An 18,533-nucleotide genomic window follows, 5' to 3' on the forward strand; every position below is an offset into this window, starting at 1 on the left:
AGCAGGAGCAGGCTTCTTGGCCTGTTTACCCTTATTCCAGCCCTGCAAGGGTGTCAGGATTTTAGCATATGGTTGTATACCTTTAAGTTTCCTATCCAATAGTTTCATCACGCCCCCTATAAAACACCTGGTCACACCTAAAGCCTTGCTTAGTATTTTGTGAACTTCCTGTAGTCACACCTTCACCTAAGCTGGAGCTAAACTTCGTTTTTCTCTCAAACCACAGACTGTCATACCTTGGAATTTCATAGTCTATTTGTGTGTGCAAAAGGATTTATTATTCTGCCATTATTTTTTATAGACTGTCAACTCTCCTGCAAAAGAATCAGCAAGCGTATCTGTTACGCATAACATCAGAGGAGACAAATAACACCCTGTCCTATATCTACTAAACAGAATTCTGTGGAATCTACTTATCAAGGTAATCTTCTGCTGTTCCGCTACATTAAACAACTTAATTCTATCTAGAGTCACTCTGCAGCTCTCACCTTCGGCATCTGCTGTGTGCAGACTGACGTCACACGCTGAACTCTCTAACTCCTGCGGTCTCACTGCTGAGTCACCTCCCCCTCTGCAACAGAGTCTCAAGGAGCTGCTGTGTTCATCGGACTGTGAACTCCTTCAGAGTTAAGTAAGTTGCTTCTTTCAAACTATTCTGGAATCTATTTAAAGCTACAACTGAAATATAGACTGCATGTTTCATTTAAACTGAAGCAATTGATTTGAATCCACTTCAGCACGCTACTACCATTACAGTCTGTTTGCTAAACCCTTCCTATTAGAAAGTATTGCATTCCATTTGTTACTATTCCTGCTTGCTATTTACTAACCTGCTAAAGAGACTGCAATTAATACCTATCTAACACTGCTGTATCTGAAGCTTGCTTTAACTAAAGAATACCAGTTGAATTCGCAACTGTCTGTTAAAATAACAGTACAGTGTAAACCTAAGTAAAATCTTATCTAAGAAATACACTAATTCAAAGGTGGCACTTCTAATAGAGCTCACTTAAAAGATTGGTGTGACAAATCAAATATATTAGACTAAGATTTTCTCCACTCTAGCTACACCATAAACCTAAGAAATATTAGGTTTATTACATAATACTAAGCCTTAAAAGTAATAGGAAGTTATTAGTATGGATCCTGCTGAACTACCACAAATTGTATATAATTTAAATCAGAAAGTTGATCAGATGGGGCAAGCAATTTTGGATTTGCAGGTGGAGAACCAGGTGTTAAGAGAATTGATTAAGGACACTAAGAATCAAAGATTTCAAGCACCAGAACCCCAGGTATGTCTTCCCGAAGTGTTTTCAGGTGAAAGAAGGAATTACAGGCAATTCAAAAATGCCTGTTATTTATTGTATAACTTAAAGCCACTTACTTACCCTACTGACAGGGTTAAGGTACTCACTACTGTCTCATTCTTAAAAGCTGAACCAAGAAAATGGGCAGATCAATTGTTTGAATCTAATTCTCCACTACTAAATTCTTTGACAGATTTCTTTGAAGCTTTAGATGAGTTATATCAGGAGACTGATGTGCAACTGACCGCTGAACAAAGAATGAGAAGTCTAAAGCAAGGTAAGAAACCGGTTGAAGATTATACAGCAGAATTTAAGTTATATGCATCTGACTCCTCATGGAGTATGATATCTCTCAGGAACCAATATAGATTGGGACTGTCTGAAAGCATTAAGGATGAGCTCGCTCGAATTGAATTGCCATCTAATTTAGAAGCTCTGATAAAATTAGCCACACAAATAGACAGAAGATTGCGAGAAAGGAAGGCAGAACGCGTACAAATTGATTCAACATCACGGGCGCAAGCCTCTGGCTATTCTGCAGCGTCTACATCCTCTACGAACCACACAACACCTATGGAGATAGGAGTCCTTAGAGGACCACTCACCCCTGAGGAGCGTTTGAGAAGAAGATCTAAACAGTTGTGTATGTACTGCGCCAATCCAAATCACACAGTTTCTGACTGCCCCACCTTACGCAGGAATAAACAAAAAAGTAAGTGTATTTTCTTACATAATGCACGTTACTCAAATAAATCATCTGCTTACTGCAATCTTTCTCTCTTACTACAGTGGGACCTTAGAAGACTGAAAACAGAAGCCATCATAGATTCTGGAGCCTTCGGCAACTTTATTGATTCAACACTTGTAACCAACAATAAAATACCTTCTGTTATGAAAGAAATACCAGTCTCTCTTAAAGTTATTGATGGTTCTTCACTTACTGTGGGTCCCATCACACATCATACCGTACCACTACTCGTCACCACTGACATGGGTCATACTGAATATATCACATTCGATATTATTCCATCTCCACATTTCCCTGTAATTTTAGGTATACATTGGTTACAATTACATAACCCTAAGATAGATTGGACCACCTTCGCTATCTCACTTCAATCTTCTTATTGTACTAATACTTGTTACCCACAACATGAAACAGTACTATCACTCATAGAAGAAGTCCCTATTCCTGAACAATATGAAGATTTTAAGGAGGTCTTTAGTAAAACTGAAGCAGAAGCCTTACCACCCCACAGGGTATATGACTGCCCTGTAGAACTTATTCCTGGATCAACTCTTCCAGTGGGACACCTTTACCCTTTGAGCCAGGCAGAACTTGATCATTTGAAGCAATATCTACAGGAAAACCTGAAAAACATAATTTATGCTTACCTGATAAATTCCTTTCTCCTGTAGTGTAGTCAGTCCACGGGTCATCCATTACTTATGGGATATTAACTCCTCCCTAACAGGAAGTGCAAGAGGATCACCCAAGCAGAGCCGCTATATAGCTCCTCCCCTCTACGTCATACCCAGTCATTCGACCGAAAACCAAACGAGAAAGGAGAAACTATAGGGTGCAGTGGTGACTGGAGTATAATTTAAAATTTAGACCTGCCATAAAAAACAGGGCGGGCCGTGGACTGACTACACTACAGGAGAAAGGAATTTATCAGGTAAGCATAAATTATGTTTTCTCCTGTTAAGTGTAGTCAGTCCACGGGTCATCCATTACTTATGGGATACCAATACCAAAGCTAAAAGTACACGGATGACGGGAGGGACAGGCAGGCTCTTTACACAGAAGGAACCACTGCCTGAAGAACCTTTCTCCCAAAAACAGCCTCCGAAGAAGCAAAAGTGTCAAATTTGTAAAATTTGGAAAAAGTGTGAAGTGAAGACCAAGTTGCAGCCTTGCAAATCTGTTCAACAGAGGCCTCATTCTTAAAGGCCCAAGTGGAAGCCACAGCTCTAGTAGAATGAGCTGTAATTCTTTCAGGAGGCTGCTGTCCAGCAGTCTCATAGGCTAAACGTATTATGCTACGAAGCCAAAAAGAAAGAGGTGGCTGAAGCCTTTTGACCTCTCCTCTGTCCAGAATACACGACAAATAGGGAAGAAGTTTGTCGAAAATCTTTAGTTGCCTGTAAATAAAATTTCAGAGCACGGACAACGTCCAGATTGTGCAGAAGTCGTTCCTTCTTTGAAGAAGGGTTAGGACACAATGATGGAACAACAATCTCTTGATTGATATTCCTGTTGGTAACTACCTTAGGTAAGAACCCAGGTTTAGTACGCAGAACTACCTTGTCTGAATGGAAAATCAGATAAGGGGAATCACAATGTAAGGCCGATAACTCAGAGACTCTTCGAGCCGAGGAAATAGCCATTAAAAATAGAACTTTCCAAGATAACAGTTTGATATCAATGGAATGAAGGGGTTCAAACGGAACACCCTGTAAAACGTTAAGAACTAAGTTTAAGCTCCATGGTGGAGCAACAGTTTTAAACACAGGCTTAATCCTTGCCAAAGCCTGACAAAAAGCCTGAACGTCTGGAACTTCTGACAGACGTTTGTGTAAAAGGATGGACAAAGCTGAGATCTGTCCCTTTAACGAACTAGCGGATAAACCCTTTTCTAAACCTTCTTGTAGAAAAGACAATATCCTAGGAATCCTAACCTTACTCCATGAGTAACTCTTGGATTCGCACCAATGCAAGTATTTGCGCCATATTTTATGGTAAATTTTCCTGGTGACAGGCTTCCTAGCCTGTATTAAAGTATCAATCACTGATTCCGAGAATCCACGCTTTGATAGAATTAAGCGTTCAATCTCCAAGCAGTCAGCTTCAGAGAAATTAGATTTGGATGTTTGAAAGGACCCTGCACCAGAAGGTCCTGTCTCAGAGGTAGAGACCATGGTGGACAGGACGACATGTCCACTAGGTCTGCATACCAGGTCCTGCGTGGCCACGCAGGCGCTATTAGAATCACTGATGCTCTCAGCTGTTTGATCCTGGCAATCAATCGAGGAAGTAACGGGAAAGGTGGAAACACATAAGCCATGTTGAAGGCCCAAGGTGCTGTCAGAGCATCTATCAGCACCGCCCCCCGGGTCCCTGGACCTGGATCCGTAACAAGGAAGTTTGGCGTTCTGGCGAGACGCCATGAGATCCAGATCTGGTTTGCCCCAACGCCGAAGTATTTGGGCAAAAACCTCCGGATGAAGTTCCCACTCCCCCGGATGAAAAGTCTGACGACTTAGAAAATCCGCTTCCCAGTTCTCCACACCTGGGATGTGGATCGCTGATAGGTGGCAAGAGTGAGACTCTGCCCAGAGAATTATCTTTGAGACTTCCATCATCGCTAGGGAACTCCTTGTCCCTCCCTGATGGTTGATGTAAGCCACAGTCGTGATGTTGTCCGACTGAAACCTGATGAACCTCAGAGTTGCTAACTGAGGCCAGGCCAGAAGAGCATTGAAAACTGCTCTTAATTCCAGAATGTTTATGGGAAGGAGACTCTCCTCCTGAGACCAAGATCCCTGAGTCTTCAGGGAGTTCCAGACAGCGCCCCAACCTATCAGGCTGGCGTCTGTTGTTACAATCGTCCAATCTGGTCTGCTGAAGGGCATCCCCTTGGACAGATGTGGCCGAGAAAGCCACCATAGAAGAGAATTTCTCGTCTCCTGATCCAAAGTCAGCATAGGGGACAAATCTGAGTAATCCCCATTCCACTGGCTCAGCATGCACAATTGCAGTGGTCTGAGATGCAGGCGTGCAAAGGGTACTATGTCCATTGCCGCTACCATTAAGCCTATTACCTCCATACATTGAGCCACTGACGGGTGCTGAATGGAATGAAGGACACGGCAAGCATTTAGAAGTTTTGTTAACCTGTCTTCTGTCAGGTAAATTTTCATTTCTACAGAATCTATAAGAGTCCCTAAGAAGGGAACTCTTGTGAGTGGCAATAGAGAACTCTTTCCTTCGTTCACTTTCCACCCATGTGACCTTAGAAATGCCAGTACAAACTCTGTATGAGACTTGGCAGTTTGGAGACTTGACGCTTGTATCAGAATGTCGTCTAGGTACGGAGCTACCGATATTCCTTGCGGTCTTAGTACCGCCAGAAGAGCCAACCCGAAGGGAAGAGCTACAAACTGGTAATGCCTGTCTAGGAAGGCAAATCTTAGGTACCGGTAATGATCTTTGTGAATCGGTATGTGCAGGTAGGCATCCTTTAAATCCACTGTGGTCATGTATTGACCCTTTTGGATCATGGGTAAGATTGTCCGAATAGTTTCCATTTTGAACGATGGAACTCTTAGGAATTTGTTTAGGATCTTTAAATCCAAGATTGGTCTGAAGGTTCCTTCTTTCTTGGGAACCACAAACAGATTTGAGTAAAACCCTTGTCCGTGTTCCGACGGCGGAACCGGGTGGATCACTCCCATTAGTAAAAGGTCTTGTACACAGCGTAGAAACGCCTCTTTCTTTATCTGGTTTGTTGACAACCTTGAAAGATGAAATCTCCCTTTTGGAGGAGAAGCTTTGAAGTCCAGAAGATATCCCTGAGATATGATCTCTAACGCCCAGGGATCCTGGACATCTCTTGCCCAAGCCTGGGCGAAGAGAGAAAGTCTGCCCCCTACTAGATCCGTTTCCGGATTGGGGGCCCTCACTTCATGCTGTCTTAGGGGCAGCAGCAGGTTTTCTGGCCTGCTTGCCCTTGTTCCAGGTCTGGTTAGGTTTCCAGCCCTGTCTGAATCTAGCAACAGAACCTTCCTGTTTTGGAGCGGAGGAAGTTGATGCTGCTCCTGCCTTGTAGTTACGAAAGGCACGAAAATTAGACTGTCTAGCCCTTGGTTTGGCTCTGTCTTGAGGCAGGGCATGGCCCTTACCTCCAGTAATGTCAGCGATAATTTCTTTCAAACCGGGCCCGAATAATGTCTGCCCTTTGAAAGGTATGTTAAGCAATTTAGATTTAGAAGTCACATCGTATGACCAGGATTTTAGCCACAGCGCTCTGCGCGCCTGAATGGCGAATCCGGAATTCTTAGCCGTAAGTTTAGTTAGATGTACTACAGCATCAGAAATAAATGAATTAGCTAGCTTTAGGGCTTTAAGCTTGTTTGTAATCTCATCCACTGGAGCTGATTCAAGGGTCTCTTCCAGAGACTCAAACCAGAATGCCGCCGCAGCCGTGACAGGCGCAATGCATGCGAGTGGTTGTAATATAAAACCTTGTTGAGTAAACATTTTCTTAAGGTAACCCTCTAACTTTTTATCCATTGGATCTGAAAAGGCACAGCTATCCTCCACCGGGATAGTGGTACGCTTAGCCAGAGTAGAAACTGCTCCCTCCACCTTAGGGACCGTCTGCCATAAGTCCCGTGTGGTGGCGTCTATTGGAAACATTTTTCTAAATATAGGAGGGGGGGAAAAGGGTACACCGGGCCTATCCCACTCCTTGGTAATAATCTCTCTTAATACCGGAAAAACGTATAACAGTAAAATATAAACGTTTTAATCACAGTCAACACACAGTCTCACAGGTCTGCTGTGAGTGATTACCTCCCTCAAAACTAGTTTTGGAGACCCCTGAGCTCTGTAGAGACGTCCTGGATCATGCAGGGAGAATAAGGAGATTTGTGACTGAATTTCTACTGCGTAGAAAAGCGCCAAAATAGGCCCCTCCCACTCATAATACAACAGTGGGGAAGCTGAATAAACTGACTTTATTTAAAATAAACGATAGCCAAGTGGAAAATAATGCCCAAAAATTTTTTTCACCAAGTACCTCAGAGAAAAAAAAAACGATTAACCTGCCAGAAAACGTTTTAATATATGAAATGATATTAAAAAGCCTGTTGCTAGTCGCTCTCACTGCAGAAAGGCTATAAGTTATATGTATACAGTATTTTCTTAGTGAAGTGCCATTCCCCAGAAATACCTCAGTGCCAACATACATACATAACAGCCTGATACCAGTTGCTACTACTGCATTTAAGGCTGTACTTACATTTTAACGGTATTAGCAGTATTTTCACAGTCAATTCCATTCCTTAGAAAATAATATACTGCAACATACCTCTTTGCAGGTAAACCCTGCCCGCTGTCCCCTGTTCTGAAGTTACCCCGCTCCTCAGAAGGTCGAGAACAGCAAATGGATCTTAGTTACGTCCGCTAAGATCATACACAAACTCAGGCAGATTCTTCTTCTAATGCTGCCTGAGAAAAAACAACACACTCCGGTGCCGTTTAAAATAACAAACTTTTGATTGAAGAAATAAAACTAAGTTTTAATAACCACTGTCCTCTCACACATCCTATCGATTAGTTAGGTGCAAGAGAATGACTGGGTATGACGTAGAGGGGAGGAGCTATATAGCAGCTCTGCTTGGGTGATCCTCTTGCACTTCCTGTTAGGGAGGAGTTAATATCCCATAAGTAATGGATGACCCGTGGACTGACTACACTTAACAGGAGAAAAAGGGTTTATTCGCCCTTCATCGTCACCCACTGCTGCTGGTATGTTCTTTGTGACAAATAAAGACGCCAGTTTGAGACCGATAATCGACTACAGAGAGTTGAACAAACGCACAGTTAAAAATCGCTATCCACTTCCCCTCATCCCAGAATTAATCGAACGTCTCACTAATGCTACAATATTTACCAAACTTGATCTGCGTGGCGCATACAACTTAATCCGTATGATGAATGGCTTACTGCCTTCCGAACCAGATACGGATTATTCGAATATCTTGTAATGCCATTCGGCCTTTGTAATGCGCCCGCAGCATTCCAACACTTCATAAATGACATATTTCGTGACCTACTGGACATCTGCGTCGTGGTATATCTTGACGACATACTGATATATTCCAGTTCTCTCTCTCTCAACACATAAAGCATGTACGTTGGGTATTGGCTAGATTGAAGGTTCACAAATTGTATGCAAAATTGGAGAAATGTTCTTTTCATCAAACCTCAATATCTTTTCTGGGGTACACAATTTCCCCTTCAGGGATACAAATGCAAATGGAGAAGGTTGATGCAGTAAGAGATTGGCCAGTACCAACAAACAAAAAGGAACTACAGAGGTTTCTTGGCTTCACTAACTATTATCGAAAATTTATCAAAAACTTTTCTGCTATTGTAAAACCACTTACACAACTCACAGGCTCATCTGTACCTTTCCACTGGACACGGAGTCATCTGGAAGTTTTTCAACAACTGAAAGAATGTTTCATTTCCGCCCCTATACTACGATTTCCAAACATCAACCTACAATTTGTGTTAGAAGTAGACTCTTCTGATTATGCAATTGGAGCAGTGTTATCTCAACGTACATCTCAAGATGAACCATTGCAACCAGTTTCTTTCTTTTCCAAAATCATGACCCCTGCAGAGAAGAACTACACAATCGGAGACAAGGAATTGCTGGCTATTAGAAGATCCCTTGATTTTTGGAGGCATTTACTAGAAGGTGCTCAGCATCCTATCATAATTTTTACAGATCACAAAAATCTACAATACCTCCAAAATAACAAGACCTTGTCCGCACGACAAGTAAGATGGAGCCTTTACTTTTCCAGGTTTGATTTTCAGATCATCTATCGACCTGCTCATAAAAACGGTAAAGCAGATGCCCTCTCCAGACATATGCCAAACAAATCAGAACCATCGATACCTAATACTATCATCCCAGCAGAAAAATTCATTGGGATTACCTCAGACTTCCTTACAGAAGTAAAGAATTCTTCTTCAAAACAAGCTCCACTTACAAACAAAAATAAAACTTTAGCAGATGGAGTCTACTATTTCAACAAACGTATTTTTCTTCCAACAGAACTACGACAAAAAGTACTTGTTGAGCATCATGATTCACCCTTGGCAGGACATCCAGGAGTTAAAAGAACATTAGAACTACTTTCCAGGAATTTCTGGTGGCCACAGATGAAAAACACAGTCACAGAATACATTAAAAGTTGTGTTACATGTCAGATATCAAAGACTGACAGAGCTTCACCTTACGGATTACTAATCTCTTTACCAGTATCGAACCAACCTTGGCAACAAATTGGTGTCGATTTTATAGTAGATTTACCTCCCTCAAAAAACCAAACCACTATAATGGTTGTTATAGATACATTCACTAAAATGGCTCATTTTCTGCCATACCATAAACTACCCACATCTTCCGAAACTGCCACACTCTTCCTGGACAACATATTGAAATTACATGGGTTACCTACAGTGATCATCTCCGATAGAGGTACTCAGTTCACCTCCCGTTTTTGGAAGGATCTCTGTAAAACTCTGAATATTCAACACCATTACACTACCTCCTTTCACCCACAAGCAAACGGACAGACTGAGAGGGTAAATCAGTGGTTAGATGAGTACCTCCGATGCTTCTGCTCCTATCAACAAAGTGATTGTGTGAAATTCTTACCTTACGCAGAATACGCTTATAATAATCTAACTAGTTCATCAACTAAACTAACCCCATTTTACGCTAATTATGGGTTCCATCCTAGATTCACTTCCATCTCTTCTAACCCATCCAACTCCCCACTAGTAGACGACTTAAAAAATACCATCTTGGATAATTTCAACTTTATTAAGGATAACATTCAGAAAGCTCAAGCCTCTCAAAAAAGCTACTACGATTTGAGACATAGAAAACCACCTGACTATAAGGTTGGGGACCAAGTGTGGTTATCAACGAAGAATTTGAAATTCCATTTTCCCAGTAAGAAGCTTGTTCAAAAATTTTGTGGTCCTTTTCCAATTACGAAAGTGGTAAACAACAATGCAGTTACCCTACAGTTGCCCTCCTCCATGTCAATCCACCCTACCTTCCATGTCTCCTTGTTAAAACCTTATTTGCCAACCAGATCTTCTGTTCCTCTGATACCCACAGCTATGACACCCTCGGATACTGACGTTTTTGAGGTTCAACGGATAATGGATTCTCGATACTCTAGAGGGGTTCTCCAATACCTAGTGCGATGGAAGAATTTCACTGAAGAGGAAGATAGTTGGGAACCTTCTACCAACTTATCCGCACCACGTCTGGTGTCTTTATTTCACCGACGATACCCAGACCGTCCTAGACCCCAAGCTGAGGATCAGCTTGCTTGAGGAGGGGGTCATGTCAGGATTTTAGCATATGGTTGTATACCTTTAAGTTTCCTATCCAATAGTTTCATCACGCCCCCTATAAAACACCTGGTCACACCTAAAGCCTTGCTTAGTATTTTGTGAACTTCCTGTAGTCACACCTTCACCTAAGCTGGAGCTAAACTTAGTTTTTCTCTCAAACCACAGACTGTCATACCTTGGAATTTCATAGTCTATTTGTGTGTGCAAAAGGATTTATTATTCTGCCATTCTTTTTTATAGACTGTCAACTCTCCTGCAAAAGAATCAGCAAGCGTATCTGTTACGCATAACATCAGAGGAGACAAATAACACCCTGTCCTATATCTACTAAACAGAATTCTGTGGAATCTACTTATCAAGGTAATCTTCTGCTGTTCCGCTACATTAAACAACTTAATTCTATCTAGAGTCACTCTGCAGCTCTCACCTTCGGCATCTGCTGTGTGCAGACTGACGTCACACGCTGAACTCTCTAACTCCTGCGGTCTCACTGCTGAGTCACCTCCCCCTCTGCAACAGAGTCTCAAGGAGCTGCTGTGTTCATCGGACTGTGAACTCCTTCAGAGTTAAGTAAGTTGCTTCTTTCAAACTATTCTGGAATCTATTTAAAGCTACAACTGAAATATAGACTGCATGTTTCATTTAAACTGAAGCAATTGATTTGAATCCACTTCAGCACGCTACTACCATTACAGTCTGTTTGCTAAACCCTTCCTATTAGAAAGTATTGCATTCCATTTGTTACTATTCCTGCTTGCTATTTACTAACCTGCTAAAGAGACTGCAATTAATACCTAACACTGCTGTATCTGAAGCTTGCTTTAACTAAAGAATACCAGTTGAATTCGCAACCGTCTGTTAAAATAACAGTACAGTGTAAACCTAAGTAAAATCTTATCTAAGAAATACACTAATTCAAAGGTGGCACTTCTAATAGAGCTCACTTAAAAGATTGGTGTGACAAATCAAATATATTAGACTAAGATTTTCTCCACTCTAGCTACACCATAAACCTAAGAAATATTAGGTTTATTACAAAGGGTTTCCAGGTTGCTTTGGGCTGGGAAGCGTTATCTTGCTTTGCGGCAGCAGAGGTTGCAGCAGGTCCGCTCCTGAAGTTGCGAAAGGAGCGAAAATTAGCCTTGTTTTAGCCTTAAACGGCCTATCTTGTGGAAGGGCATGTCCCTTGCCCCCAGTGATATCTGAAATAATTTCTTTCAGCTCTGGGCCGAAAAGGGTCTTCCCCTTGAAGGGAATATTTAACAGTTTTGTCTTGGACGACACATCCGCCGACCATGACTTGAGCCAAAGCGCTCTTCGCGCCATGATGGCAAAACCTGAGTTTTTCGCCGCTAGTTTAGCTAACTGGAGAGCGGCATCAGTGATAAAAGAATTAGCCAGCTTTAGAGCATGAATTCTATCCATGACCTCATCGTATTAAGTCTCTCTCTGGAGCAACTCCTCCAGGGCTTCGAACCAAAAAGCCGCTGCAGTAGTTACAGGAATAATGCAGGCAATTGGTTGAAGCAGAAAACCTTGCTGAACAAAAATTTTCTTCAGCAATCCTTCCAATTTTTTAGCCATAGGATCTTTTAAAGCACAACTGTCCTCTATTGGTATAGTTGTACGCTTGGCAAGTGTTGAAACAGCCCCCTCTACCTTAGGGACCGTCTGCCACTCGTCCCGCCTGGGGTCGTTTATGGGGAACATTTTCTTAAAGATAGGGGGGGGGGGAGAAAGGGTACACCTGGTCTCTCCCACTCCCTAGTCACAATATTCGCTACCCTCTTTGGGATCGGAAATGCCTCAGTGTATACGGGGACCTTTAAAAACCTGTCCATCTTACACAATTTTTCTGGGACCACCATGGGGTCACAATCATCCAGCGTAGCTAAAACCTCCTTAAGCAGGACGCGGAGGTGTTCCAGCTTAAATTTAAACGCTAAGGAATCTGAATCTGCCCGCTGAGAAACTTTTCCTGAATCAGAAATTTCTCCCTCAGACAGACCTTCCCTCACTGCTACTTCTGAGTTTTGTGAGGGTACTACAGATAAATCATCCAAAGCTTCTGATTGCTCATCCTCTGTATTTAACACTGAGCTATCACGCTTTTTTGGAAAAACTGGCAGTTTGGATAAAAATGCTGCAAGGGAATTATCCATTACTGCTGCTAATTGTTGTAAAGTAATAGGGGCCAATGCGCTAGAGGTACTAGGCATCGCTTGTGCGGGCGTAACTGGTGTCGACACATGGGGAGAGGAAGAAGGACTATCCTCATTACCCTCTGTTAAAGAATCATCTTGGGCTACATTTTTAAGTGTCACTGCATGGTCTTTAAAATGCTTCGATGTTTTAGCACACTTTACACAAATGCAATGGGGGTACCGCCATGGCTTTTAAACATAAAGAACAAGGTCTCTCTGAAGTCTCAGACATGTTTGACAGACTTATACAGCACTACAATACAGAGAAAAACACTTTTTGAAAAAACGTTACTGTGCCTTTAAATAATAAAAGCACACACTTTTTTACCAAATCACCAAAAAACATCCGATCTTTATGAAAATTTCACCACATGATCCTAATGCTTTGAAATGATTGCACACAAATTTTCAAATCAATTAACCCCTTATTGACCAAACCGGAGCAATTTGTAGCAAACAACCGGTTTAACACACTACAGCACGGTGCCACAGTCTTTGCTGCGGCCCTACCTTCCCTTAGGGTTATTTGTAGCAGAAATATAAGCCTCCCTGATGTCCTCCTGCACTCTCAGAACTCTACACGTGAAGCTGCATGAAGCTGTCTTGAAAATCAACTGCGCAATTGAGGCGCGAAAATGAGGCCCCCTCCCTCTTCAGTCCAGAGTTATGGGGCCTTCCTGAGTCAGACTAGGCGTCTAATAATATGCCAGGCGTAGTAAAAACCCCAAAAGTGTTTTCAACGTTTCAAACACTTGAATAAATATAAGATTCCATCAATAAAATAATCGATTTAGCCCATCACAGTGTCTACCAGTATTAAAGCCCTTAACTGAAGCCATCCTTCTATACTGCGTCTCAGAAAATGGCTTACCTTCCCTCATGGGGATTTCTGTCAGTCTTCTAGCATTACCAGGTCTTGTTAGAAATAAATGACTGAGCATACCTTAAGCAGTTAAGCCTGCAAACTGTTCCCCCCAACTGAAGTTCTCCGGTACTCAACAGTCCTGTGTGGGAACAGCAATGGATTTTAGTTACAACATGCTAAAATCTTTTTCCTCTCAGCAGAAATCTTCATCACTTTCTGCCTCAGAGTAAATAGTACAAACCGGCACTATTTTAAAATAACAAACTCTTGATTGAAGAAATAAAACTACAAATCTAACACCACAAACTCTTTACCCTCCCGTGGAGATGCTACTTGTTAGAGCGGCAAAGAGAATGTCTGGGGGGGGGGCGGAGCCTGAGGAGAGCTATATGGACAGCTTTGCTGTGTGCTCTCTTTGCCACTTCCTGTAGGGATTGAGAATATCCCACAAGTAAGGATGAATCCGTGGACTGAATACACCAAGTAAGAGAAACACCTGTTTTTACCATTCTTTACTGTTTTAAGCCGTATTCAAGAATGAGACTGACTGAGCACAGATTGGTTTGGGCTACCTATACCTTACGGAGTTCTCTGCTCGTACATTCGTTTATTGGAACTGACATCCCGGGAACAAGTTTGCTGCAACTTCGAACAGTCCAGTCTGCCTGAATTGCACATATGTGCTTTGGAATCTGAATATGTTTCTTCACTTATGTGCATATCCTTACTGTGAAGATTTGGGGCGCCCTCTTTTGTTTGTGTTTAACAACCACAACATACCCTGTACATCGCTGGTCGTTAAAGGATTTTCTGCTAATAGAGCACATTATTAGGCCCTACCTACCTCCAGCAGGCTTCCTAAAATAGTGAGGTCTTACCACTGGCAGCAAGAAAATGCTATTGAGAAAAATAATTCCCATAGAAAGTTAATACAAAATGTTAAATATATTTAAAACTACACCCCACCTCTATTAGAACCAATACATACATAAAGAGAAGCGCTCTACCAGGAACTAACAGCAGCTTGTTCTATGGCAAGTTACCACCTGTGAACAGTCTCTTTTAGCCCAATTGTGCTTTTCACAGAGAAGAGCTTTCCTGGAGTATATTAGTCTGATCCCGCCTAACAAGGTCAGTTCAGCCCAGATATACCAGGCAATCTTTCTCTGATCAAGAAAACATAATTTATGCTTACCTGATAAATTACTTTCTCCAACGGTGTGTCCGGTCCACGGCGTCATCCATAACTTGTGGGAATATTCTCTTCCCCAACAGGAAATGGCAAAGAGCACAGCAAAAGCTGTCCATATAGTCCCTCCCAGGCTCCGCCCCCCCCAGTCATTCGACCGACGGATAGGAGAAAAAAAGGAGAAACTATAGGGTGCCGTGGTGACTGTAGTGTATAAAGAAAGAAATTTTTCAAACCTGATTAAAAAAACCAGGGCGGGCCGTGGACCGGACACACCGTTGGAGAAAGTAATTTATCAGGTAAGCATAAATTCTGTTTTCTCCAACATTGGTGTGTCCGGTCCACGGCGTCATCCATAACTTGTGGGAACCAATACCAAAGCTTTAGGACACGGATGAAGGGAGGGAGCAAATCAGGTTACCTAAACAGAAGGCACCACGGCTTGCAAAACCTTTCTCCCAAAAATAGCCTCCGAAGAAGCAAAAGTATCAAATTTATAGAATTTGGCAAAAGTGTGCAGAGAAGACCAAGTCGCTGCCTTACATATCTGATCAACAGAAGCCTCGTTCTTGAAGGCCCATGTGGAAGCCACAGCCCTAGTAGAGTGAGCTGTGATTCGTTCAGGAGGCTGCCGTCCGGCAGTCTCGTAAGCCAATCGGATGATGCTTTTCAGCCAGAAGGAAAGAGAGGTAGCAGTAGCTTTTTGACCTCTCCTCTTAACAGAGTAAACGACAAACAGAGAAGAAGTTTGTCTGAAATCCCTTGTTGCTTCTAAATAGAACTTTAAAGCACGGACTACATCTAAATTGTGTAACAAACGTTCCTTCTTTGAAACTGGATTCGGACACAAAGAAGGAACAACTATTTCCTGGTTAATATTCTTGTTGGAGACAACTTTTAGAAGAAAACCAGGCTTGGTACGCAAAACAACCTTATCTGAATGGAACACCAGATAGGGTGGGTCACACTGCAAAGCAGATAAATCAGAAACTCTTCTAGCAGAAGAAATAGCAACCAAAAACAGAACTTTCCAAGATAATAACTTTATATCTATGGAATGTAAGGGTTCAAACGGAACCCCTTGAAGAACTGAAAGAACTAAATTTAGACTCCAGGGAGGAGTCAAAGGTCTGTAAACAGGCTTGATCCTGACCAAAGCCTGTACAAAAGCTTGTACATCTGGCACGTTTGGGTAACAAGACAGATAGAGCAGAAATCTGTCCTTTTAGAAAACTCGCTGATAATCCCTTATCCAAACCTTCTTGGAAAAAGGAGAGGATCCTGGGAATTTTAATCTTACTCCATGAGAATCCCTTGGATTCACACCCACAGATATATCTTTTCCATATTTTATGGTAAATCTTTCTAGTCACGGGTTTCCTGGCTTGGACCAAAGTATCTATCACTGAATCCGAAAACCCGCGCTTGGATAAAATCAAGCGTTCAATTTCCAAGCAGACAGCTGGAGAGAAATTAGATTTGGATGTTCGAATGGACCTTGCACTAGAAGATCCTGTCTCAAAGGTAGCTTCCATGGTGGAGCCGATGACATATTCACCAGGTCTGCATACCAAGTCCTGCGTGGCCACGCAGGAGCTATCAAAATCACTGAGGCCTTCTCCTGCTTGATCCTGGCTACCAGCCTGGGAAGGAGAGGGAACGGTAGAAACGCATAAGCTAGGTTGAAGGACCAAGGCGCCACTAATGCATCCACTAGAGTCGCCTTGGGATCCCTGGATCTGGACCCGTAGCAAGGAACCTTGAAGTTCTGACGAGACGCCATCAGATCCATGTCTGGAATGCCCCATAATTGAGTCAACTGGGCAAACACCTCCGGGTGAAGTTCCCACTCCCCCGGATGGAAAGTCTGACGACTCAGATAATCCGCCTCCCAGTTGTCTACTCCTGGGATGTGGATCGCAGATAGATGGCAGGAGTGATCCTCCGCCCATTTGATGATTTTGGACACCTCTCTCATCGCCAGGGAACTCCTTGTTCCCCCCTGATGGTTGATGTAAGCAACAGTCGTCATGTTGTCTGACTGGAATCTTATGAATCTGGCCTTCGCTAGTTGAGGCCAAGCCTGGAGAGCATTGAATATCGCTCTCAGTTCCAGAATGTTTATCGGGAGAAGAGACTCTTCCCGAGACCATAGACCCTGAGCTTTCAGGGAATCCCAGACCGCGCCCCAGCCTAATAGACTGGCGTCGGTCGTTACGATGACCCACTCTGGTCTGCGGAAGCTCATTCCCTGGGACAGGTGATCCTGGGTCAGCCACCAACGGAGTGAGTCTCTGGTCATCTGGTCTACTTGAATCCTTGGAGACAAGTCTGTATAGTCCCCATTCCACTGCTTGAGCATGCACAGTTGTAATGGTCTTAGATGAATTCGAGCAAAAGGGACTATGTCCATTGCTGCAACCATCAATCCTACTACTTCCATGCACTGAGCTATGGAAGGCTGCAGAAGATAGTGAAGAACTTGACAAGCGTTTAGAAGCTTTGACTTTCTGACGTCTGTCAGGAAAATCTTCATTTCTAAAGAATCTATTATTGTTCCCAAGAAGGGAACTCTGGTCGACGGAGACAGGGAACTCTTTTCTACGTTCACCTTCCACCCGTGAGATCTGAGAAAGGCTAGAACAATGTCTGTATGAGCCTTTGCTTTGGAAATGGACGACGCTTGGATTAGGATGTCGTCCAGGTAAGGTGCCACTGCAATACCCCTTGGTCTTAGAACCGCTAGAAGGGACCCGAGCACCTTTGTGAAAATCCTTGGAGCAGTGGCTAGCCCGAATGGAAGAGCCACAAACTGGTAATGCTTGTCCAGAAAGGCGAACCTTAGGAACTGAAAATGATCTTTGTGGATAGGAATATGAAGATACGCATCCTTTAAATCCACGGTAGTCATAAATTGACCCTCCTGGATTGTAGGTAAAATCGTTCGAATAGTTTCCATTTTGAACGATGGAACTCTGAGAAATTTGTTTAGAATCTTTAAATCCAGAATTGGTCTGAAAGTTCCCTCTTTTTTGGGAACTACAAACAGATTTGAGTAAAACCCCTGACCTTGCTCTAATAGTTTCCATTTTGAACGATGGAACTCTGAGAAATTTGTTTAGAATCTTTAAATCCAGAATTGGTCTGAAAGTTCCCTCTTTTTTGGGAACTACAAACAGATTTGAGTAAAACCCCTGACCTTGTTCCACAGTTGGAACTGGGTGTATCACTCCCATCTTTAACAGGTCTTCTACACAATGTAAGAATGCCTGTCTCTTTATTTGGTTTGAAGATAAGAGAGACATGTGGAACCTTCCCCTAGGGGGTAGTTCCTTGAATTCTAGAAGATAACCCTGAGAGACTATTTCTAGTGCCCAGGGATCCGGAACATCTCTTGCCCAAGCCTGAGCAAAGAGAGAGAGTCTGCCCCCTACTAGATCCGGTCCCGGATCGGGGGCTACCCCTTCATGCTGTCTTGGTAGCAGCAGCAGGCTTCTTGGCCTGCTTACCCTTGTTCCAGCCTTGCATCGGTTTCCAAGCTGGTTTAGTCTGGGAAGCGTTACCCTCTTGTCTAGAGGCTGCAGAGTTAGAAGCCGGTCCGTTCCTGAAATTGCGAAAGGAACGAAAATTAGACTTATTCTTAGCCTTGAAAGGCCTATCTTGTGGGAGGGCATGGCCCTTACCCCCAGTGATGTCTGAAATTTCTTTTAATTCTGGCCCAAAAAGGGTCGTACCTTTGAAAGGGATATTAAGCAATTTTGTCTTGGAAGATACATCCGCCGACCAAGAC

At 42.8% G+C, this 18,533-nt stretch overlaps 1 long non-coding RNA gene across 1 annotated transcript; it reads left to right on the forward strand.

The window, feature by feature from the left end:
* The first annotated feature begins 1,873 nt into the window (after positions 1 to 1,873).
* On the forward strand, positions 1,874 to 2,211 carry LOC128651906 (uncharacterized). The gene is made up of 2 exons (XR_008401216.1): positions 1,874 to 2,022; positions 2,100 to 2,211. It is a non-coding gene; the product is annotated as an uncharacterized LOC128651906 (long non-coding RNA).
* The last annotated feature ends 16,322 nt before the right edge of the window (positions 2,212 to 18,533 follow it).

The sequence above is a fragment of the Bombina bombina genome, chromosome 3 (assembly GCF_027579735.1).
Source record: "Bombina bombina isolate aBomBom1 chromosome 3, aBomBom1.pri, whole genome shotgun sequence".
NCBI lineage: Eukaryota > Metazoa > Chordata > Amphibia > Anura > Bombinatoridae > Bombina > Bombina bombina.